Source organism: Myotis yumanensis, unplaced genomic scaffold, assembly GCF_028538775.1.
Source record: "Myotis yumanensis isolate MYYU_CA2020_CCGP unplaced genomic scaffold, mMyoYum1.0.hap1 SCAF_13, whole genome shotgun sequence".
Classification (NCBI taxonomy): Eukaryota; Metazoa; Chordata; class Mammalia; order Chiroptera; family Vespertilionidae; genus Myotis; species Myotis yumanensis.
Genome location: NW_027223764.1, coordinates 27,720,735 through 27,740,427, shown reverse-complemented (window position 1 = coordinate 27,740,427; position 19,693 = coordinate 27,720,735). Strand labels below are relative to the sequence as shown.

General features: G+C 41.9%; 1 protein-coding gene across 8 annotated transcripts in view; it reads right to left on the bottom strand.

Annotated features, from left to right (window-relative positions):
* Window positions 1-19,693, bottom strand: part of SGMS1 (sphingomyelin synthase 1) — a 261,890-nt gene that overhangs the window by 197,839 nt on the left and 44,358 nt on the right. For all 8 annotated transcript variants that reach the window (XM_070432761.1, XM_070432760.1, XM_070432766.1 and 5 more), the window contains one exon: window positions 18,085-18,175. The gene's annotated coding sequence lies outside the window, so the exon portion shown is untranslated. Of the gene's footprint in view, window positions 1-18,084; window positions 18,176-19,693 lie in introns of those variants that run through there.

Genomic DNA, 19,693 nt, shown 5'->3' with positions numbered 1-19,693 from the left:
TAGTAGAGTGTCTGAAACCCCTTACATTTAAGAGATGTCTGCAGAATGCAACAAATTAATTATTTTCTAAAAACTATGCTGTAAGATTTTGTTGTTGTTGTTAATCCTCACCTGGATATTTTTTTCCATTACTTTTTCAGAGAGAATAGAAGAAAGAGAGGGGGAGAAGGGAGAGGGAAAGAGAAAAATCAATGTGAAAGATACATCAACTGGCAACTGACTGCCTTCTGCATGTGTCCCTACTGAGGGGTGGGGAGCAAACTTGCAAACCAGGTACATGTCCTTGATCAGGAATCGAACCTATGATCCTTTGGTCCTCTGGCCAACACTCTAACCATTGAGCAAACCCATCCAGGGCTGTTAGAAGATTTCTTATATAAAACTCTATGTGTCCAAAACCATCTATACTGACACAAGAATTTCCTGCTGCTGCAAAGCAGATGACAATGCAATCTACACCAGTTTCTACATCAGAGCAGCACTGGCTTCTGCATCTGCCTGGCCTAGAGAGGGCCAGCACCCTTCATCTGGAGCCTGGGAAAGGGTTCTTAAATGCTGACATTCATGTCACATGAAAGACATATCTGGATAAGAAGTAATAAAGGGCAGGAGTTTGGGAGGCAGGTACAAAGGGGTTAAAATTCCCTCTACCATTAAATGACCCGGGCAAGTTACTTAACCTCTTGGAACCCCCCATTTAGCCACATGGTGCCAAGTTCTAGGAATGACATGGCATCTGACTCCTTCGCCTCTAGTCGACCCCAGTGCTTCCAATCTTCTTCCCTGGGGAGTGATTTAAAAGTTAACACACAAAGGTGTGTGCCCAGCGTCTGCAGTTCCTATGTGGGGGTATCCTCCTGGAGGGGCAAGTACCCCGTCACAGATGCTGAGAAGGAAAGCATGGTCTCCTCCAGCACTGCCACCAGTGTGTGCACAAGTCACCAAGGCTCAGACAATCATGTTCCCATCTAGGACTGAATCTGAAGCTAGTGACACAGAGACAGGGCGAGAGCAGACTGCAACTGCGTGACGTGAGATAACTCTACACCAGGGCCTGGCTGGAGCCAACAGGGGCATCCTCACTCAATGTCCATGGCACGGTGGTGGCCACTGTTCCTGTGGTACCGTTTTCCCTGTGGTTCTGGCAACCTAACTTTCTTTGGTAACTGCTGGGCATCCTATATAATAAAGAGCTAATATGCAAACGGTCATCCATCGCACCCTCACACCAGGGCCAGGGGACCTGAGGCAGCGCCCCCCGCCCAAGCGCCAGGGCCGGGGGACCTGAGGCCAGGCCGGGGGACCTGAGGCTGCGCCAGGGGACCTGAGGCTGCACCCTCCGCCCAGCCAGGTTTGACCAGGGACCTGAGGCTGCACCCCTCCGCCCAGCAGGGCTTGACAGGGGTGGGGCCGGCCGGGTCTGGCATGACTTCATGGTGCTCGCGAGTGGGCAGTGACTTGACTCTGGGTCTCGTGGTGCACCCCAGACTCTAACAGGAGGGAGATTTTCATATACATTTTACTAGTTTTCTTTCATCTCTGACACTTCTATTATAGAGAAAGGGCAAATAGCAATATTAAAATATTTCCCCTAATTAATTCCCTTTTAATGTGCACAGAGTTCATGCACCGGGCCACTTGTTCTTTCAATAAATGCTTTTTCTGCTTAGGTTCTTATTTGCCAAGAACACATGGACAGGGTGGGAAAATTTGGACAACTTCTGGCTTTCAGAAGTGCAAGAGAATAACAAAAATAAAACATCAAAAGAAGCCAAACCAGAAAAGCAATCACTTAGAAAATGAGCAAAGATTCACACTGAAAAGTACTCCATGAGTTTGCCCTCCTTTTTTTTTACCTTAACCTCTTTGTAGCTCCTTCATTTTTGAAAACAGATGCTTTCTCTGTTTGCTTGAGACAGTGGAGAACACTACAACCAGAAAACATCGATTTTCTTTTATTCTGTTGACAGCATCTTTTATTCTGTTGACAGCGTCTTCTGCTCTCAAGTTTCTCTCTGACTCTCTAACTGGAGGGTTATGGATTATTAAATTGCTTAGCATTCAGTTCAGTTTAACACATCCTTATTAAAGACCTACTGTGTGTAAGGCACTATGCTATGCATTTATAACCAAACCCATAACAAATGCAGATATCTCTATTCAAATTCAACTAGGAACTTCATAATTAAAAATAAAAAGTTCATAATGAAATTTTTATTTTTAAATGTAAAACACCAAGTTAATTATTTTGTGAGCACTCTGGGTGATTCACAACATATTTTAATGGTACAAACCAAGAAGTTTCAAAGTGGTGACCTTTGAGTCAAACGCACAGGCAGGTTTGGTTTGACCCACAAGGCATGGTGTTGCTTCAGTTACATAAAACTCTATTTCTATGAAAATTGGAGGATCTGCCCTGCACCCCCATGGGGGCGCCATCTGACAACGGGGGTTGTAGCAGCAGCTGCTCCTGTTATAAGCAGCACACAGCTCTCTGGTGTGTTACAGGGCCCAGCCCCTGCTCTTATCTAACATCCAACCTAGTTCACTAATTTATGTTGCCTGCCTGGAGGCATTCGAGTTTGGGATCCTTGTTTAGATACATTATAAAGTGGGCTTTTTAAAAAATAGAAACACACACTTAACGCAAATGCATTAAACATTGCCTTTAAAAAGGGGAGAAATTATTCTTGATTTTAGACTTTTAATAAATATTAAATATATAAACTATCTCTTACTTCATCACTATATTTTGTATTTAGATGTCTGCTTTCAGGAAATGACGAAATGTTATGCCTCCCCATTTTATTCACATTGCCACCTTTCAGGTGTGGGAGGGAGAGGAGTGTGAGAACATTTGTCTAGTTCACTAGAAAAAGAAGCAAATAGGGTATGAACCTCACAGTTTTTAAAACACTTTTGCCTTGAGCATACATTTCTAAAATATATCAAACATCCTATTTTTATAAGCAAAAAGCATCTGGCACTATAAGAGCAATATTTTTAAACAGTTACAATGTACGTATTTTTATTTCCTCCAAATTTCCTTTTCCTCCCATTAAAAGACGGCAGGTAAAATTGATCACACTTTGTGTTCTTACATAGCACCAAAACGAGCTTGAAAAATTAGCCACTCAAAAAAAAAAAAAAATTAGCCACTCGCTAACACTTGGTGAATGCTTGACTACTTGAATGAAGAAAGGAATGAATGAAGGGACAAACACAGGAAAGAAAGGCGTAGCGGTATTTTGAGCCTGAGGGAGCCCTGAGGACCCCTTGCTGTCGCTCTCCATGGCTCCAGCATCTGGTTCCCTTCTTCTGCTTCCCAAGCCTACACCATCAGAGCTCCCATCTCTTCCATCCAATTCATAATTCCTAGCTTCCTCTTCCTAAACCTTTATCAAGGTAAAGGTTGGTTTTAAAAAATAGCACACACAAACTTACATTTACTTTCCTATGATCACTTTCCAGCTACGTGAATAAGGAAAAACAGTCCACAATGCACAGAGGTGGTATTTCTTTGTCCAAAAGAAGTGAGGGCGGTACGGGCTGTGCCTATAGATGTAGTAAATGGTGTGGATTGGAAGTTTGGGGTTTTGGAAGGGATGAACAGTAAGGATAACATGACATAGCAGGAAAAGCACACATTTTGGAGTTGGTGAGTTTTTTCTAGCACATAGATCTTAAGCGTATCTCTCATTTCACTCATTGGGTCTTTATTTGCACTTTTTAAAAGAATGTCATGTGTGTGAGGCAACAGACATGGTAGTTCAAGGTGTGCGCTTTGGAGTCAAATGGATCTGGCATCAGTGCTGCCTCAGCCACTGCTATGCGAGCGGGACAGGCTGCTTACCCTCCCAGAGTCTTCCTGTCCCCTCCAAGGAAGCTGGAGACATCCCCACCATCAGAAGCTGGTGGAAGACACAAGATGATGACCACACCAAGTGTGCCACACAGCAGCAAGAATAGCTCACCACCTCCACAGCTTTCTCTAAAGCTTTACACTGGCAAAGCACTGCACGCTGTGGGCCCTCCAGGGGAGAGATGCCACGAAAACTGGTGGAAACTTTTCTAGGCTCCTGGCTTCCCATTACCAGAAGGAAGTTCAGGAACAATGGAAGGCACAGCTTTGGTAGTCTTTATTATTTGAACCAGCCTTCCTCACTTGCAGAAAAAGCCATACAACCAACACCTCACAGTCTTGGTCCCTCAACAGCAAAGGTAGCAAAGGACCAGGGCTTGACTACGTAAAATCACTGAGCATAACAGAAACCGTCTTCTAGCAAATCTGTTAGTAAGCCTCAGGTTAATCCTTACAATGTTAATGATGCAAAGAAAGTGGGCATTCCTTGTGCACTTCAACTAGGCTGGACATACATTTTTTTAATAATCCTGAAAAAAAATCAACATAATCAGGACCCTTATAAGCATTGCAAATGCCATTTCATCATACATGAAATTCTATTTTAAAGTGAGAATAAAGACGCAGTGAGTGAACAGAGAGAGACACACACGAGGTCTAAATACCTATACATTAGTTCCCAATTAGGGTCCTAATAATAACATTGTATTACAGGCCCTGTGATTCTCTATTAAAAAAAAAAAAAAAAAAGACCAAAGAAACAGCTTCTACCCTGATCCTTCTGGACAATCTAACTGCCAAAATAGACTTTGCAACCCTGGCCAGGTAACTCAGTTGGTTAGAGCATCATCATGATACATCAAGGTTGCAGGTTCGATCTCTGGTCAGAGCACAAGTATCAATTAATGAATGCATAAATAAGTGGAACAAATATCTCTCTCTCTCTCTCTCTCTCACTCTCTCTCTCTCTCATCAATTTTTTTAAAATAATCTTTGCCCGGCAAGAATTTTATCAAGTCCAGCTGCAAACACTAGCCATCTCTTGCTGACCAAAACTCTGATCAAATTACTGACAAAAAGAAGAACAAACTAAAAGCTGCCTAATAAATTCAGTTTGTTTTATGAACAAATCTTTTCTCCCTAAATAACCAAGGAAAAAGTAAGGAAAAAGTAAACCTAAAAAGGTAAAAAGATTAAGAAACACGTCTTTATGAGGCGACTTTGCCAGGGGCCCGGCTGCCTACATCCCTGCCCCAGAGAAATGTCATGTCCACTTCAATAATTAAGACTTTCAGAGAGCGTGGTACAGACCAAGGCTTAAGAGTTAGAAGAATAAGAATTAAGAAAAACAAATTAGAACCTGAATGCAATTCAAACAAAGCGTGGCATCTTTTTCCAGTTCCGGACTAGCTTTCTTGAGAACTCCCTCCCCCATGAGCAATGTTGCTGGTAGCACCACGCTGGGGGGCTCCAGGGCACACATTTGACCTTGAAAGCCGTGGCCCGCGCATGGGCAAAAACATTTCCAACTTCTGAAAGGCTCTTCTAAGTTCTACAGGAAACAAAAGTTTAAAAGATACATAAAGGAAAGAAGGGTAGCCATTCACCTCAAAAAGCCCACTTTTCTGATCTTCCCAGAGCTATTTTGCTCCCAGGGCCCCAGCCGTTTCCACATCCCGTTGGAGCTGTGTCTGATAGCGCACTGCCCTCAAAGTCATTGGGTATGGCCTCTTCCTTCCCTTCCCGCATCGCACTTCCCATGTTAAAGAGGGTGCGACCCCAGATGCTTCCCTAGGCAAAGCCAATTGGGAGATGGTGACCCCCACAACCACCTATCACTCGCACTCAGCCCCAGCTTGTGACCCAAGAGATGCCTCACAAGCAAATAGGTGATGGGCATGCGAAGCAGTTCACCCTGCCACTGACACGCAGCTTCTTTAAACAGGAACATGACGGGTCCGTCCTCATTATGGACCCACAGTAAATCTCTCCCATAAAGTTATAACTATGGCCTCCACAAAAGGCACCGGTACTCGTGTGGAAAGCCAACCTTTGGACCCCCTCACCAAGCACTGTACACTGATATTGGAGCCTCGTAAGGGTCACCCTTGTACCCACTAGCTCCCAGCAGACACCACAGCTGCAGCTAGAGGAACACACCCCTTTCCACGGGACAGCCAAATTCCATAAATGCCACCCTTTCTTCTCATCCCCTACAAGAGCAGGCAGTCGCACAATGGACAGAATATTTCATTCACACTGTCTGAAGAGCAATTTTTCCATAGAGAAACTGGGTAGTTAAAATTCTCAACCAGATGAGGGGCCTATTCATGACAATCTCAAATCACAAATGACAAAGCTGTAGCCTGTATCATACATTTTTTTGAATCACAAAGTCATCTGTCTCATAAACTTAACCCTTCATTTCCTGAGAGCGTTTTTTTATATCATCACCCTTTGTACTATAATGTCTGTATAAGATAAACCTTCTGCTAATAAAAGATTGTTTAAAGAATACAAATTATAATTACCACATACTAATGCCAACATCATGTTGGCAACAGAACAGAATTTTAAATAATAGTTGCGCTGCAGGCATATTAAATGACTTGGAAGCCCTAAGTAGTTGGTTCTTCCTTGATTCTTTATGCAGTAATCTGTAAATACTGCATAAAGCTGGGGCTGTAAACCCTGGGAGTGAGGTAGCTCTAGCAAGATCAGAAACTCATAGTTTGCAAAGATCAGTTGCAGTTCTCCTTTTAATTTTTTTAAAAGTTTCTTTTCGCCCGGCTGGCATGGCTCAGTGGTTGAGCATCAATCTATGAACCAGAAGGTCACATTTCAATTCCATCTGAGTGCCCGGGTCCCAGGCTCGATCCCCACTAGGGGGCGTGCAGGAGGCAGCCAATCAATGATTCTCTGTCATCATTGATGTTTCTATATCTCGCTCCCTCTCCCTTCCCCTCTGAAATCAATAAAATATATTTTTTTAAGTTTATTTTCCATTGCCGACTCAAGCTTAGGGTAACCAAGGAAACATTTTGCTCATACTTGGGCTAGAGCTTTAAAAGTGGAAGTGTGGCCTAGGCAACAACACTGATAATCAGTGAGGATGACAAAACTCAGGCTGGGCCCAGGTCAGCTAACTGTCATCTGCAGGGTTTCCTCCTAGCACAAGAGACTGCTCTCTGCCTGCTAAGTAATATACATGGAGACAGTACAGAGAAAGAGAGGAGTTGATAACTTAACAAAAAGGGACCTTTCCTAAACCACGAGGATTCATAATTTAATTATAATTAGCGTTTTTTTAGAACTCAACAAACAACTCTGCAGTTCTGAGCTTCCTATTCATTTAATTCAACAAGACAATAACCAAAATTACCCCTAGATTGTTGGTGGCTTTAATAATAAGAGTCAGTAACTTTCTCAACTAAAAAAAAAACCTCTGAATCTGGTTTCCTCAAAGGCTTACAGAGTAATAATAGGCCAGTGCTTTTAAGTGGAAAGCAATTTCTCGGTGTTGCACACAGCCCTGCTCGGAAGGCTGGGCACGCTTCCACAGCAATCAGCGCGGACAGAGAGAGACTGCCTTTCCTTTCTAGTGGGGAAGCCACGGCTATGGAAAAGCTGTTACTGAACAGAGCTGCAACGCTGAAGAGAACCTCTGTTATCTGACCACCCCCAGGGCCAGGCAAGGACCAAGGCATTCCTCCGATAGGCTGTGCTCCAGTAAGCGAGAAGGGAGCATGAATACTGACAGAGGGCCTGTCCAACATTCAGAGAGGACAGAAAGCAATTGAATTTGTCACCACGAGGAGCACATCATGAAATAATCCAAGGTCAGTTGGCCTATATGAAAAGTACCACGCTGCCCTCCTAAAAACTGCTTAATTTTTGCAGAGACCAGCTCTCAGAACCAAGGTTAGTTTTTTACAATAGCTTTTTACCTCCTCACTGGCAATCTGAGCTTAAATGCTTTGCTGAAGCATTCATTCACTAGGGATCAAAATCACAAACACAGCCTCGCTCCCTATGCCATACTTAAGTCCAATCCCTCTGGCCTGCAGATGCCCTTTGTGGGTGGTAAAGGACAAATGGCATTAAAGCCTATTATTTGGCTTTTCATGTAAGAAGGCTTAATGTGTCAGCTGCATTTTAATCTAAGGATTATACCCTTACACTCAGAAAATTCCTTTTAGAAACATCAAAAGGGATCTTTTTTTAAGGGTTTGTGTTTTTTATAGCAAAGCCCAATTATTTATAAATGTATTGGTATTTTATATCTGAAATGAAAGTGTTTAACAAAAAAGAAGAGGCAGCTGCTGCAGAGTTAACAAGAAAGCCACAATCTCTGCTGAGGCCATCTAAATATATTTCATGCTTTGAAAATAAGGCATGCCAGCTAAGGCTGGCCACTGCAGGCATGTGTCTGACCCAATGCCAGTGCTACAAATCCTGCCCCGGTTTACTTTTTAAGACTTCTACATTGACTTTCAGTTAAAGATGGTGGATAAACACTCATACTTAGTTCCTCTCTCTCCTAAAATCCCAATATAATAATTATTGCTTTTTAACAGCATAAGTCCACAAGGCCAAAGATAACAGGAGAGATTAAAGTTTTAAACTTTTTAAAGCTGGCAATCAAATAGATGATGGCAACTGAGAGAAGCCTATCTTCCCATTTGTGAAGTCCTAGTTTTTGTTGTTGACTTCAGAGAGGGAGAGGGAGAGAGAGATAAAATTTAGAAACATCAATGATGAGAGAGAATCATTGATTGGCTGCCTTCTGCATGCCCACATTGGGGATCAAGCCCGCATCCTGGGCATGTGCCATGACCAGGAATCAAACCTTGACCTCCCGGTTCATAGGTCAACGCTCAACCACTGATTCACACCGGCCAGACTGAAATCCCATTCTTAAACATGTGTCATCAGACACATAAAGTATCTAATAGAAAGAGAAGAATTAACAGTGTAAAAAAAAAAAAAAAGAAGCAACTTATTAAGTGAGAAATTGGGGGGGAGGAAAGGGGGCCGGGGGACAACAACAGTATAAAGGGAACGAGAGGCCTTGGGGAACCATGCAACCCTTTAAAAATCAAGCTTACAGCCCTAGCTGGTTTGGCTCAGTGGATAGAGCACCAGCCTGCAAACTGAAGGGTCCCAGATTCCATTCCAGTCAAGGGTACATACCCAAGTTGTGGGCTCAATCCCCAATAGGGGGATGCAGGAGGCAGCTGATCAATGATTCTCTCTCATCATTCATGTTTCTATCTCCCTCTCCCTCTCCCTTCCTCTCTGAAATGAATTAAAATATTTTAAAAAATCAAGCTTACATAATCTCAATAAAAACTAAACTTAAAGAGATGAGAGTTACATCTACACTTAGTATTAGTTAGTGTACCACCTGACAACTTACAAAATACTTTCACATGGGTCTAATCACTTAACTTTTACTAAACTGCAAGTTAGGTTACCCCATTTTCACAGATAAGAAAACCACCTCCGGGAAATTATGAAACTTGATCAGAGCGGCACAGAACAACCAAGTGGCAGAGGCAGGACTAGGAAGAGCACAGCGTGCACAGGTGTGTTTGCGATGTACAATATAGTTAATATTGCTGATGTGCTGGGAGTCTGGAGGGGGATGAGCCAAATCAAATTTTGGAGTTCCGTGGTTCTCAAACTTGAGTGTGCATAAGAATCATCTGGAATTCCACTCACATGCAGTATCTAAAGTAGTCAAATTCATAGAAGCAGAAAATAGACTGGTGGATACCAGCGGCTGGGAATGCCGGGAAGGGAGAGCTGTGCTTTGATGAGTATAGAGTTTCAGATTTACAAGATGAAAAGTTTTAGGGATCTGTTTCACAGCAATGTACATACACTTAACATTACCGAACTGTAAGCTCAAAAACGGTGAAGATGGTAAATTTAAAGTTATGTGTTTTATACAAGTCAAAAGAAGAGTCACCTAGAGGCTTGATAAAACACTTATTGCTAGCCCAGCCTGCATGGCTCAGTGGTTAAGCGTTGACCTATGAACCAGGAGGTCACGGTTTGATTCCTGGTCATGGCACATGCCAGGGTTGTGGGCTCGATTCCCAGTAGGGGGCATGTGAGAGGCAGCCGATCAATGATTCCCTCTCATCATTGATGTTTCTCTCTCCCACTCTCCCTTCCTCTCTGAAATCAATAAAGAAATGTATCTTTAAAAAAATACTGATTGCTGGACCTCACCCACAGTTTCAGTTCAGTATGTCTGGGTGGGACCTAAGAATTTCTACTTCTAACAAGTTACCAAGTAATGCTGTTACTCAAGTTCTCAACCCTAAATGCACAGTACCTTTACCTTAGTCCCCAGACCAAGTAAATAACACAAGGGAAGGAGGCCAGGGGTGCAGGGGGGATGGGCAGGGAGGAGGCATGTACCTAAACATGGAGTGCTTTTATTTTTTTAAGTATGTTTTTATTTATTTATTTTTAGAGAGAGAGGAGGGAGAGGGATAGAGAGAGAAACATTGATGAGAAAGGAACATTATCAATTGGCTGCCTCCTTCATGCTCCCTACTGCAACCCGGATATGTGCCCTAACCGGGAATGGAGCAGGTGAACTCTTGGTTGACACGGAGTACTTTGAAAGCCCTTGGGATGATTCCCAATACGCAGGCAGTTTGAGAACCCCTGGCCGGGACGCTAGCTCACACGGATTGGCCATGCAATATATGCCTGTTTCATCATCTACAAAATGGTCACAGAGTTGCTAAAAATATTAAATGGGATAATCAACAAAAGAACTCAGGGTAGTGCTCATCACACAGTGATAGTAATGTTACCACTTTTGTTGCTGACATTACAGGAAATAAGGTTGACCCTGTTTTCTACCTATAAAATCGGGTCAGGTTAAAGACAATGAAGAAACTATTACTATTCAATCCCAGACTATTGAGCAGGGCCAAAAGCTCCCAGAGAGCTAAAAATAAAGTAAGTGGGATTAAATCTAAGAACCTATTACGATTCCCACAAGCATTTTGCAAACCAACAGTCGTTTCTGCAGAATTAGTAGCTAATCCCTTTACTCTCTAAATAGGTGTTGTTATTTAGAATATAAATATCATTGTAAAACCAAGTGTTGGAATCAAGTCTCAAGATACCATCACCTTCACCTAAAGAAACAATATAAGGTGATGTGTTAAGATGCAGAAGATAATGTAGGACTCAGAGTGGAAATTCCTGAAGACATCTACATGGTAAATAACTTCTTGTCAAAAGAAAGTGAAAATGAAGACAAAGGCACAGTTCCGACAGGTCTGTTCATTCAAGAAACAGCTGAGTGTGCCTCCCACATGCCAGGCACAGAGGCTGCGTGGGAGGACACGCCATTACAGGGCGGAGTTTTTCATGCAGTGAAGCGAGTGGATCTGGCGATGAAGCGAGCTTTGGGAATACTGACTAGCCCCATTTTCCTCAAAATCGCTACAGGAAAGCCAAAATTGTGGTTTCTGCTAAGTTTTTCCTTTTGTGTATAGCTGCATATTTGGGAGGTGCATCACGGGTTACCCACAGCGATACTTTAAGTTTCCAGTGTCTTGAGTCCACAGCAAGTACAAAGAAATCATTGTCTTTGTCTTCAGAAAGAAAGCAACATGACCCTCTTACATGTCTGGGTCACACCAAAGTCTGAGTCTCCAGGGCAAGCCTTCTCCATTAAGTCACTTGAATAACTTCCCCACAAAACATTCTTAACATTGTGGGGAAATATTTGTAATGAGGGAAATGGGGTCCATTTCTAAATAGAACTGGCTAAAGGCGTTGGAAGCAGTATTCTGGGGCGGTCCAAGCCTCGCTCCGTCAGAAGGTACGTCCTCACACCACACTGATAGGTTCAAACCACCTCCCGACCACGAAAGTCCTAGATTCCTCTACAGCTCAGAATACTGGACCTGATTAAACAATCAGCCAGCACTTCCCTAGTGAATGCCAACCCTAGACATGGCTGATGTCCCAAGCACGTGCCCACCAGGTCGAACAATGCCAGTGTGAATTTCCTCGCAGTAATATTGCCTCAATGTACCTGGAGGCACGATGCAAATGGGAAGATGAAGATCCATTTGCAAGTAGAAGATATAAGTGACACTGCCCTCTATACACTTGGGGACTTCCAAACAGCAGGCGCATCTTGTAGGAGTGTTTTCCTCTCTGCTTCTTCGAATTATTATGAAGCTGAACCCCACAATCATTACACAAGGCAAGTGTGGGGACAGGGAAGAAGCCAGGAGACCTGAATGCTATTGGCTCCCATTTACGGGCCATGTGACTCTGGACGTCAGCATCCCCGCCTGTGAATGGCAGGGCTGTTTTAAAGATTAACAACAATAACAAGGGACAGAGAGACTAAGCATGCATCAGGCACTAAGCGCCCTACAAATAGCCACTAATTTAACCCTTCCAGAGCCCTGTAAGGTAGACGGAGACCTTTGTCTCCATTTCTCAGTTGAGGGAACTGGGCCACAGAGACATTAAATAATTTGTTAAAATCTTTTTTTTTAATATATTTTATTGATTTTTTACAGAGAGGAAGGGAGAGAGATAGAGAGAGTTAGAAACATCAATGAGAGAAACATCGATCAGCTGCCTCCTGCACATCTCCGACTGGGGATGTGCCCGCAACCCAGGTACATGCCCTTGACCGGAATCGAAACCGGGACCCTTCAGTCCGCAGGCCGACGCTCTATCCACTGAGCCAAACCGGTTTCGGCAATTTGTCAAAATCTTATGTGGCTCCTAACTGAACCTATGTAGTCTGACCCCAGGACCCATGTTCCTAATCACTTCTTTATCCTGACTAACCTGATGCTTCTTTCAGGTCAAACAAAATAATATACCTGAAAATGCTTTGCAAACCACAAAGATACAATTTTTGTTGTTGTTATTATTATTATTATTATTATTATTATTATTATTAAAGTTTGCCTTCCAGCACCCACCAACCCTCCTGGTAACTGCCCTGATTTACTTCTGGAGGGACTCATCCCCCACGGTCATCACTCAATGCTTCATCCTCGGCTGAAGAGGTGCGGACCTCGGGCTGTAGGGTGAACACACGGCCTGGCACTCCAGTCAGAACAGGCCAGTGTCCCTGGCCCCAGTGACTGGCCCAATGCTCTAGGCACAAGGTCAAGAATGTTACCTGTACAGAATCTTGGATGATCACTATAATGATGTCAGCCTGGAGCTGCTGGAGGTCTTGATTCGTAGCCCAAGAACATGCAGCCAAGATGAATCCTCATGACATCATTTGGGTCCCCAATCAAGCCCTTCCTCAAGTCAGATCCATTTCCAGACTTTCAATTACCTAAGCCAACACTTTTTTTTCCACTTAGGATAGCTTGAAATTGGGTTTTCTGTCACTTGCAAGCAAAAAAATCACCCTAGTACCCTTTCTAAACATGTTTTATTCTATCGAGCTATATTCATCTGTATTTCCTGTCCTTTGTTCTATTCCGCTCTCTAAAATAAAACACTCCTGAGGCTGGAGTTTTTGACAAAAGTACTCCGTATTAGGTAGAACACAAGATCCAGTTTTCCTAATGCCACAGATAAGGTGATTTAACCTACTACCAAATTTGTTTTAAAATTGTATTTATTTATTTTTTTAATCCTCACTCGAGATTATGTTTTTATTGATTTTTGAGAGAGAGGAAGGGAGAGGGAGAGAGAGAAACATCAATGTGAGAAAGAAACATCGATTGGTTGCCTCCCCTACACACACCCGACTGGGGATAGAACCCATACCCTGGGTATGTGCCCTGTCTGGGAATCAAACCAGTGACCTTTCGTTGTATGGGAGGACGCTCCAATCAACTGAGCTGCACCAGCCAGGACTCAAAAAACCTTATTTTTAACCAAAGCAGCTAGGTTTTCAGTTTCCAGCTTTGTAAGGAAAGCAACTGTGACATTTATTTCTGCTCAGTCTTCTTAATTTTCATTTAATCCTAAATCCAAACCACTATAAAAATTAAGTGAAGAACAGAATTGAATTTTTAAAATATTTTAAACACAAGCAGCAAGTATCATTTGTTCCTCATAAAAAGGAACTAAGCCTTAACTTTACTAATTTTGGAAACAAAACAAACCAGTATACAGTTTTAACCACATTCATTAAACTATTTGTTGCACTAAATGACAGACCAATCCTCACAAGCGCCTCAGGTTTCAGAGGAAAGCGCTACTGCTCACCCAGATACTGCCTCCTACTGCGGTGTGTGGGATTCCATTTGATGTCAGACGGCTCCTAAGGCAATGTGGAAGCATTAGCAGGACCGCATGCATTTTCACATTTATTACACACAGCTAAATACCCAAGCTGGGCCAGCTGCGTTTCCTTTTTATCTGTCCGAAGGCAGTCTGGGGTGGTGAAGGGGCAATCCTTAGCCTGTGTTCACCCATAAGACATATTTGGGCATATATGAAAATGCTGAGTTAACATGTTCTATGTTCATTGAAATGCCTTCTATATCCTCCTATTAAGAGGACAAACTTGTATGACCTCAAGTAAGCAAACAGATAAGAACACCAACAAAGACACATTTGTTCTACTATATTCAAAACTTTTTTACTTTGCGTGCTGTTCTTTCTGTCGAGGTTTATTGTTTATTATGAAAGAGGCCTAAGATGGGGGTCTGTCGTCTTGCTTTGATAAGCACTTCAAAGCTTACAGCCCTATCCAGACATGCTAGCTCCCAAACAGTCTGGTGTTACTACAAGTAAACGAGGACCTTCAAACACAAAGTCATTTCTATGCACACCATACTACATACACTTTATAAGTAAAGTGACCATTAGATTATGTAAATAAGAATTAATCCTATTTCTAAAATCAATAAATACAGCCAATATATTAGCTTAAAATTGAAGATTTGGTAATTCTATTCATATTACACATCTGCTTTGATTCATAGAAAGCACAATCCCAGAATGGAACTTCAACTTCATAGGAACCTCTTGTAAATTCCTTAGGGGCAAGAATTGTATCTGCTATCACTATTTTGTGTCTGACTTATAATAGACTCAATAAAAATTTGTTGACTAGTAAATGAATAAATGAAGGTATTAACACTAAATTGAATGGGATCAGACTATTTTATGACTACAAAAATTACTATGTCCTTGCTTTTATGAAGTAAAGCAGGAGTTGGCAAACTTTTTTGTAAAGGGACAGATGGTAAATATCTTAGGTATTGTGGATCACTGTTGCAACTACTCAACCCTGATCTCTTTTGCAACTAAACAACAGCTGTTATACCACAAAAGCGGACATAGATAACATATAAACAAGTGAGCATGATCGTGTTTGAATAAAACTTTATTTACAAAAGCATCCATAATCCATAAAAACATTCAAATCCCAAAGGAAACAATTTCTTACAATGAACACTATTCCCTAAAGACTGGAAATTGGTTAACTTGCTAAAGTCAGCCAGACATGATTCGTTGGGTCAAAATTGGGAAAAGTATATTTACTCATTCTCCATAATGCCCATCACTCCTTACTAAACAACCCACATGTTACAAGCCTGGCCCATGCAAGCCTTTGAATTTACTTCCTGAATTCTACAGTACAAGTGGTATCCTGGGATGTGGCCCATATCCATCCCTGTGAAACTATAACCACAACACATGCTCCTCAAAGCCCACAACTTTGGCCTTCATCAAACACAGGGGTGGGGAACATCCGGCCCGTGGGCCTATATCATTTGGTTTGGCCCTGCCAAGGCATTAGGGGTGAGTTAATTAAATGTTTGACCAAACATAGCAGGCTAATTTTTAAGTTGATAATTTTGTATGGCCTGAGAATGATGTTATAAAATATCCAAATGGCCCTATCTAACAGCTAATCCCAACACCTAATGACTTTAATTATCCACTGACTGCCTGATATTTGGTGTGTTCTGCACTGTCTCCTCGAAGGGGCTGTATAAGAGTGAAAAGGGCAGAGAAGGGCATGGAAAAATATGTGCCAGCAGGAACATGGCCAGTCCCAGGAAAAGCAGCAGTCATTACAGGACTGATAAACAACACACATCTCCCAACTGTGTCTCAATCTTCTCTGCTGCCTGGATTCCTCCTTCATATCACAGCAGAGCTGGGCAGAGAGAGGACAACCAGGACCACCTCCATTGTAACCATAATGAGGATAAAACCTTGTTTATTCTCCATTTTTGCTGGAGGATGTTCTGGGTGGGTGAACACAAAAAATTACCTGCATCTAACAGAATAAATACACTGTTGTATTCCCCTATGATGGAATGCTCAATAGCAATAAAAATAAGCAATCTATAACTATTGCAACCAAGTGCAGGAATCTCTCCAATACATTGTTGAATGAGAAAAGCCAGACACAAAAAGTAAAATTTGCATATATATCACAGAGAGAGAAAAAGAGAGAGAAATAGCAAAATGAATTAATGCTCCTAGAAATCAAGAGGAGCTACCCATGGAGTGGGGTGTCTAGAGGAAGCATGTATCTTAACCATGTGCTGGTTACATGGGTGAGTTCAGTTTGTAAAATTATATTGAGCTGCACACTTACAATATGTGTATTTTTTGTATGTATGTTCTATTGTAATAGACAGTAAAAATCATTACCCCTTATCTAAGTGGTCCAGGGACAGAGAGCCAGTTGAAGGCCCCAAATGGGGCCCCACATCCTTCCCCTTGACCATGTCCTTCAAGTCTTCCGCCTCATAGGGAGCCCCACTCAACTCCTCCTTGTCTTTTCCAAGTATAATCAGAGAGAGGCCAAAGGGCAACACAGCCCACTAGATCATTCTGAGATGCCTGCAATTTCAGTCAGAGTCCTTCAGAATGGCAGTGTCTTTTGAAGGAACTTTGCTGCTGTCACTACCTTTGTCTTCTAAATGAGACAAGAGGCTATAAGAAGTCTCTGCTGCCGTAATTGGCTCGTTTAAATGGACTGCTTTTAAAATGATGTCCTAAATGGGCAGGTCTAGTTTATAAACATCTATGAAGGAATGCTTAGATGCTCAGGGACCACTTGAGGAAGATGCCATAAATAAAATGTAACAGAGATTAGAATGCAAGACAGTTGACATCCTTCCTGCAAGAACCACAGAGCTGTAATAACTGATTGTGTAATGGGCCATAATGGGTAATGTATAATAATCTATAATTACAACCATAGCTGAACACATTTTTAAGATTTTATGTAACGTCTCAATGCAGGGAGTCAAATTATGGGCTGAGAATCATTTTTTAATCACTGTAATGTTGATTTTAATATAATCACTAATATTCTTTATACATTCTCCTAATAATTTCAGGTTAAAAAATCAATTAAGACCTTTGATCACATTAGATCGCAGAGACTGTAAATGCTGATCAGGAAAAAGCAGGAGTGGTAATCAGATCCACTGACCCAACAACAGACGTCACCACAGAGGGCAGATGGGCGGATTACAGGGAGTAAAGAAAGCACAGTGATCCCCTCCTGTTCAGGTCCATGTGTGGTACCAATTCCAATCCTCCATATTCAGACGCTTCTCAGAACAAACAAATTTGTACTGCGTATCTGTCTATTAAATAAACCACTGCTTAAAGTTTTTTTTAAATCTGACTTTATTTATATCAGTTATTACACCTTTTAATAGGAAATTATAACTTCACTTAATTAAATTATTCTATGTCACATAGTTTATAAATGTTCTAAAATGGCTCTCAGAAAAGAATATCCTTATTTTTAAGAGTCTTATTCTCAAGAATTTAGGATAATGTGTCATGATGGCTGTAATTTGCACATTTCAGCAGAAAAATATACAAACCTACACACACACACACACACACACACGTGGCAAAATGCCAACAACTGTTAAATGTAGGCAGTGAATACATAAGAATTCCTGCATATTCTTTTAACTCAGTGGTTCTCAACCTTCCTAATGCCGCGACCCTTTAATACAGTCCCTCATGTTATGGTGACCTCCAATTTCATTGTTACAAATTGAACATAATTAAAGCATAGTGATTAATCACAAAAACAATATGTAATTATATATGTTTTCTGATGATCTTGGGTGACCCCTGTGAAAGGGTCGTTCGACCCCCAAAGAGGTCGCGACCCACAGGTTGAGAACCACTGTTTTAACTCTTCAGTATGTCTGAAAACTTTCATAATAAAAAGCTGCATAGAAATGTCTACTTACCTTTCAAGAGGAAGCTGTCTTCTTTCTCCTAATCAAAAATGAATGCTAACTATGCCCAAAGGCACACTCAGGTCACTCATGCTGCCCTCACCTGCAAGAATAAGCAAAACAAATTGTTATCACCAAAGATTTGCATATTAATGCTACTTCACCTGAGAACATATTCTCAATATAATGGCAAGTCTGTAGACCAGTGGTTCTCAACCTTCCTAATGCCACGACCCTTTAATACAGTTCCTCATGTTGTGGTGACTCCCAACCATAAAATTATTTTCGTTGCTACTTCATAACTGTAATGTTGCTACTGTTATGAATCGTAATGTAAATATCTGATATGCAGGATGTATTTAGGCGACCCCTGTGAAAGGGTCGTTCGACCACCCAAAGGGGTCGCAACCCACAGGTTGAGAACCGCTGCTCTAGATTAAAACACTGCTGCAACTATTTGTTTTTAGCAAGGAAAAAAGTGAAAAGAGAAAAGAATGATCCCATCACATACTGAATGTAGGGAACAACTGTTAACCTCACCCACCCTGCAAATGTTTGGAACAAAGGAATTCCTCAGTAAGTTTCTTTTAATTCACATCGATTTCAGGGCAGTGACGTAGTCCAAACTCCATTCAAACAAAAACTGGAGCTTCAAGGACCTGAGCTTCGCTCTGGATTTCTGAGACCACACCTAGAAGGCATCCAAGGATGCTCTCAGAACCACACCAGAACTGCTGATCCCCCTGGAGTCCTTTCAGGCAAAGGTATTTGGACCCAATCTACTACTGTACTCAACTACTACTGCACTCAACTATAGAACATGCTATGGGGCACAGTGGGATGTGGCCTGCAAGTCATATTCCTCTGCCACACCTTACGTTTCAGCATTATCTCTTACAATGGGCCCTCCCCCACAGCCCTGTGAGGTAAGCAGAGTTTACTGATTCCATTTTCCAGAGGAGGTGGTTAAGTGTCAGAGAAGATGTACGACAAGAACATTCAACTAGAAAATATCAGAAATGAAATTCCAGCTTAGGTCTTCTGACCCTAAGCTCACCATACAGGTCATCCCTACCTTTCCACTCCCCCTCAACACCATGCTCTCCTAAAAGCCAACCTCAAAGCAAAATGGCCAAGCAGCACATTCACCTGCCAGTGGGGGATGGAGATGACAGTTTGTTCCCTGATAGTATATATAAATAATCATTCTTAACAGTCCCTTGGTACTATAATTTATGATTATCAACTACTACAATTACTATTAGTAATTATAGTTTCCTTTTAAACACAATAACCCTATTTTTCACATTATACACACACACACACACACACACACACACACACACGCACACACATATAATTTCCCCCCTCCTTTCTCAAGAAAGCACACTGTTGGCCAATAGGAGTAAAACCAGCATCACATGGCACCCTTGGTGATTTTTATCTTTGCCACAACAAAAGGCAATAACTTGCCATTGAAGGTTTTGTAAAATGAAAAATACAATATATTATAATGGCATGGATACTGCTCCACTAATAAAGATGGGAGCAGCACCAAAAAAAACGACAGCTGGGGAGAATGTAATATCCCTATATGATGGCCTAATGTGGCCTTTCATCT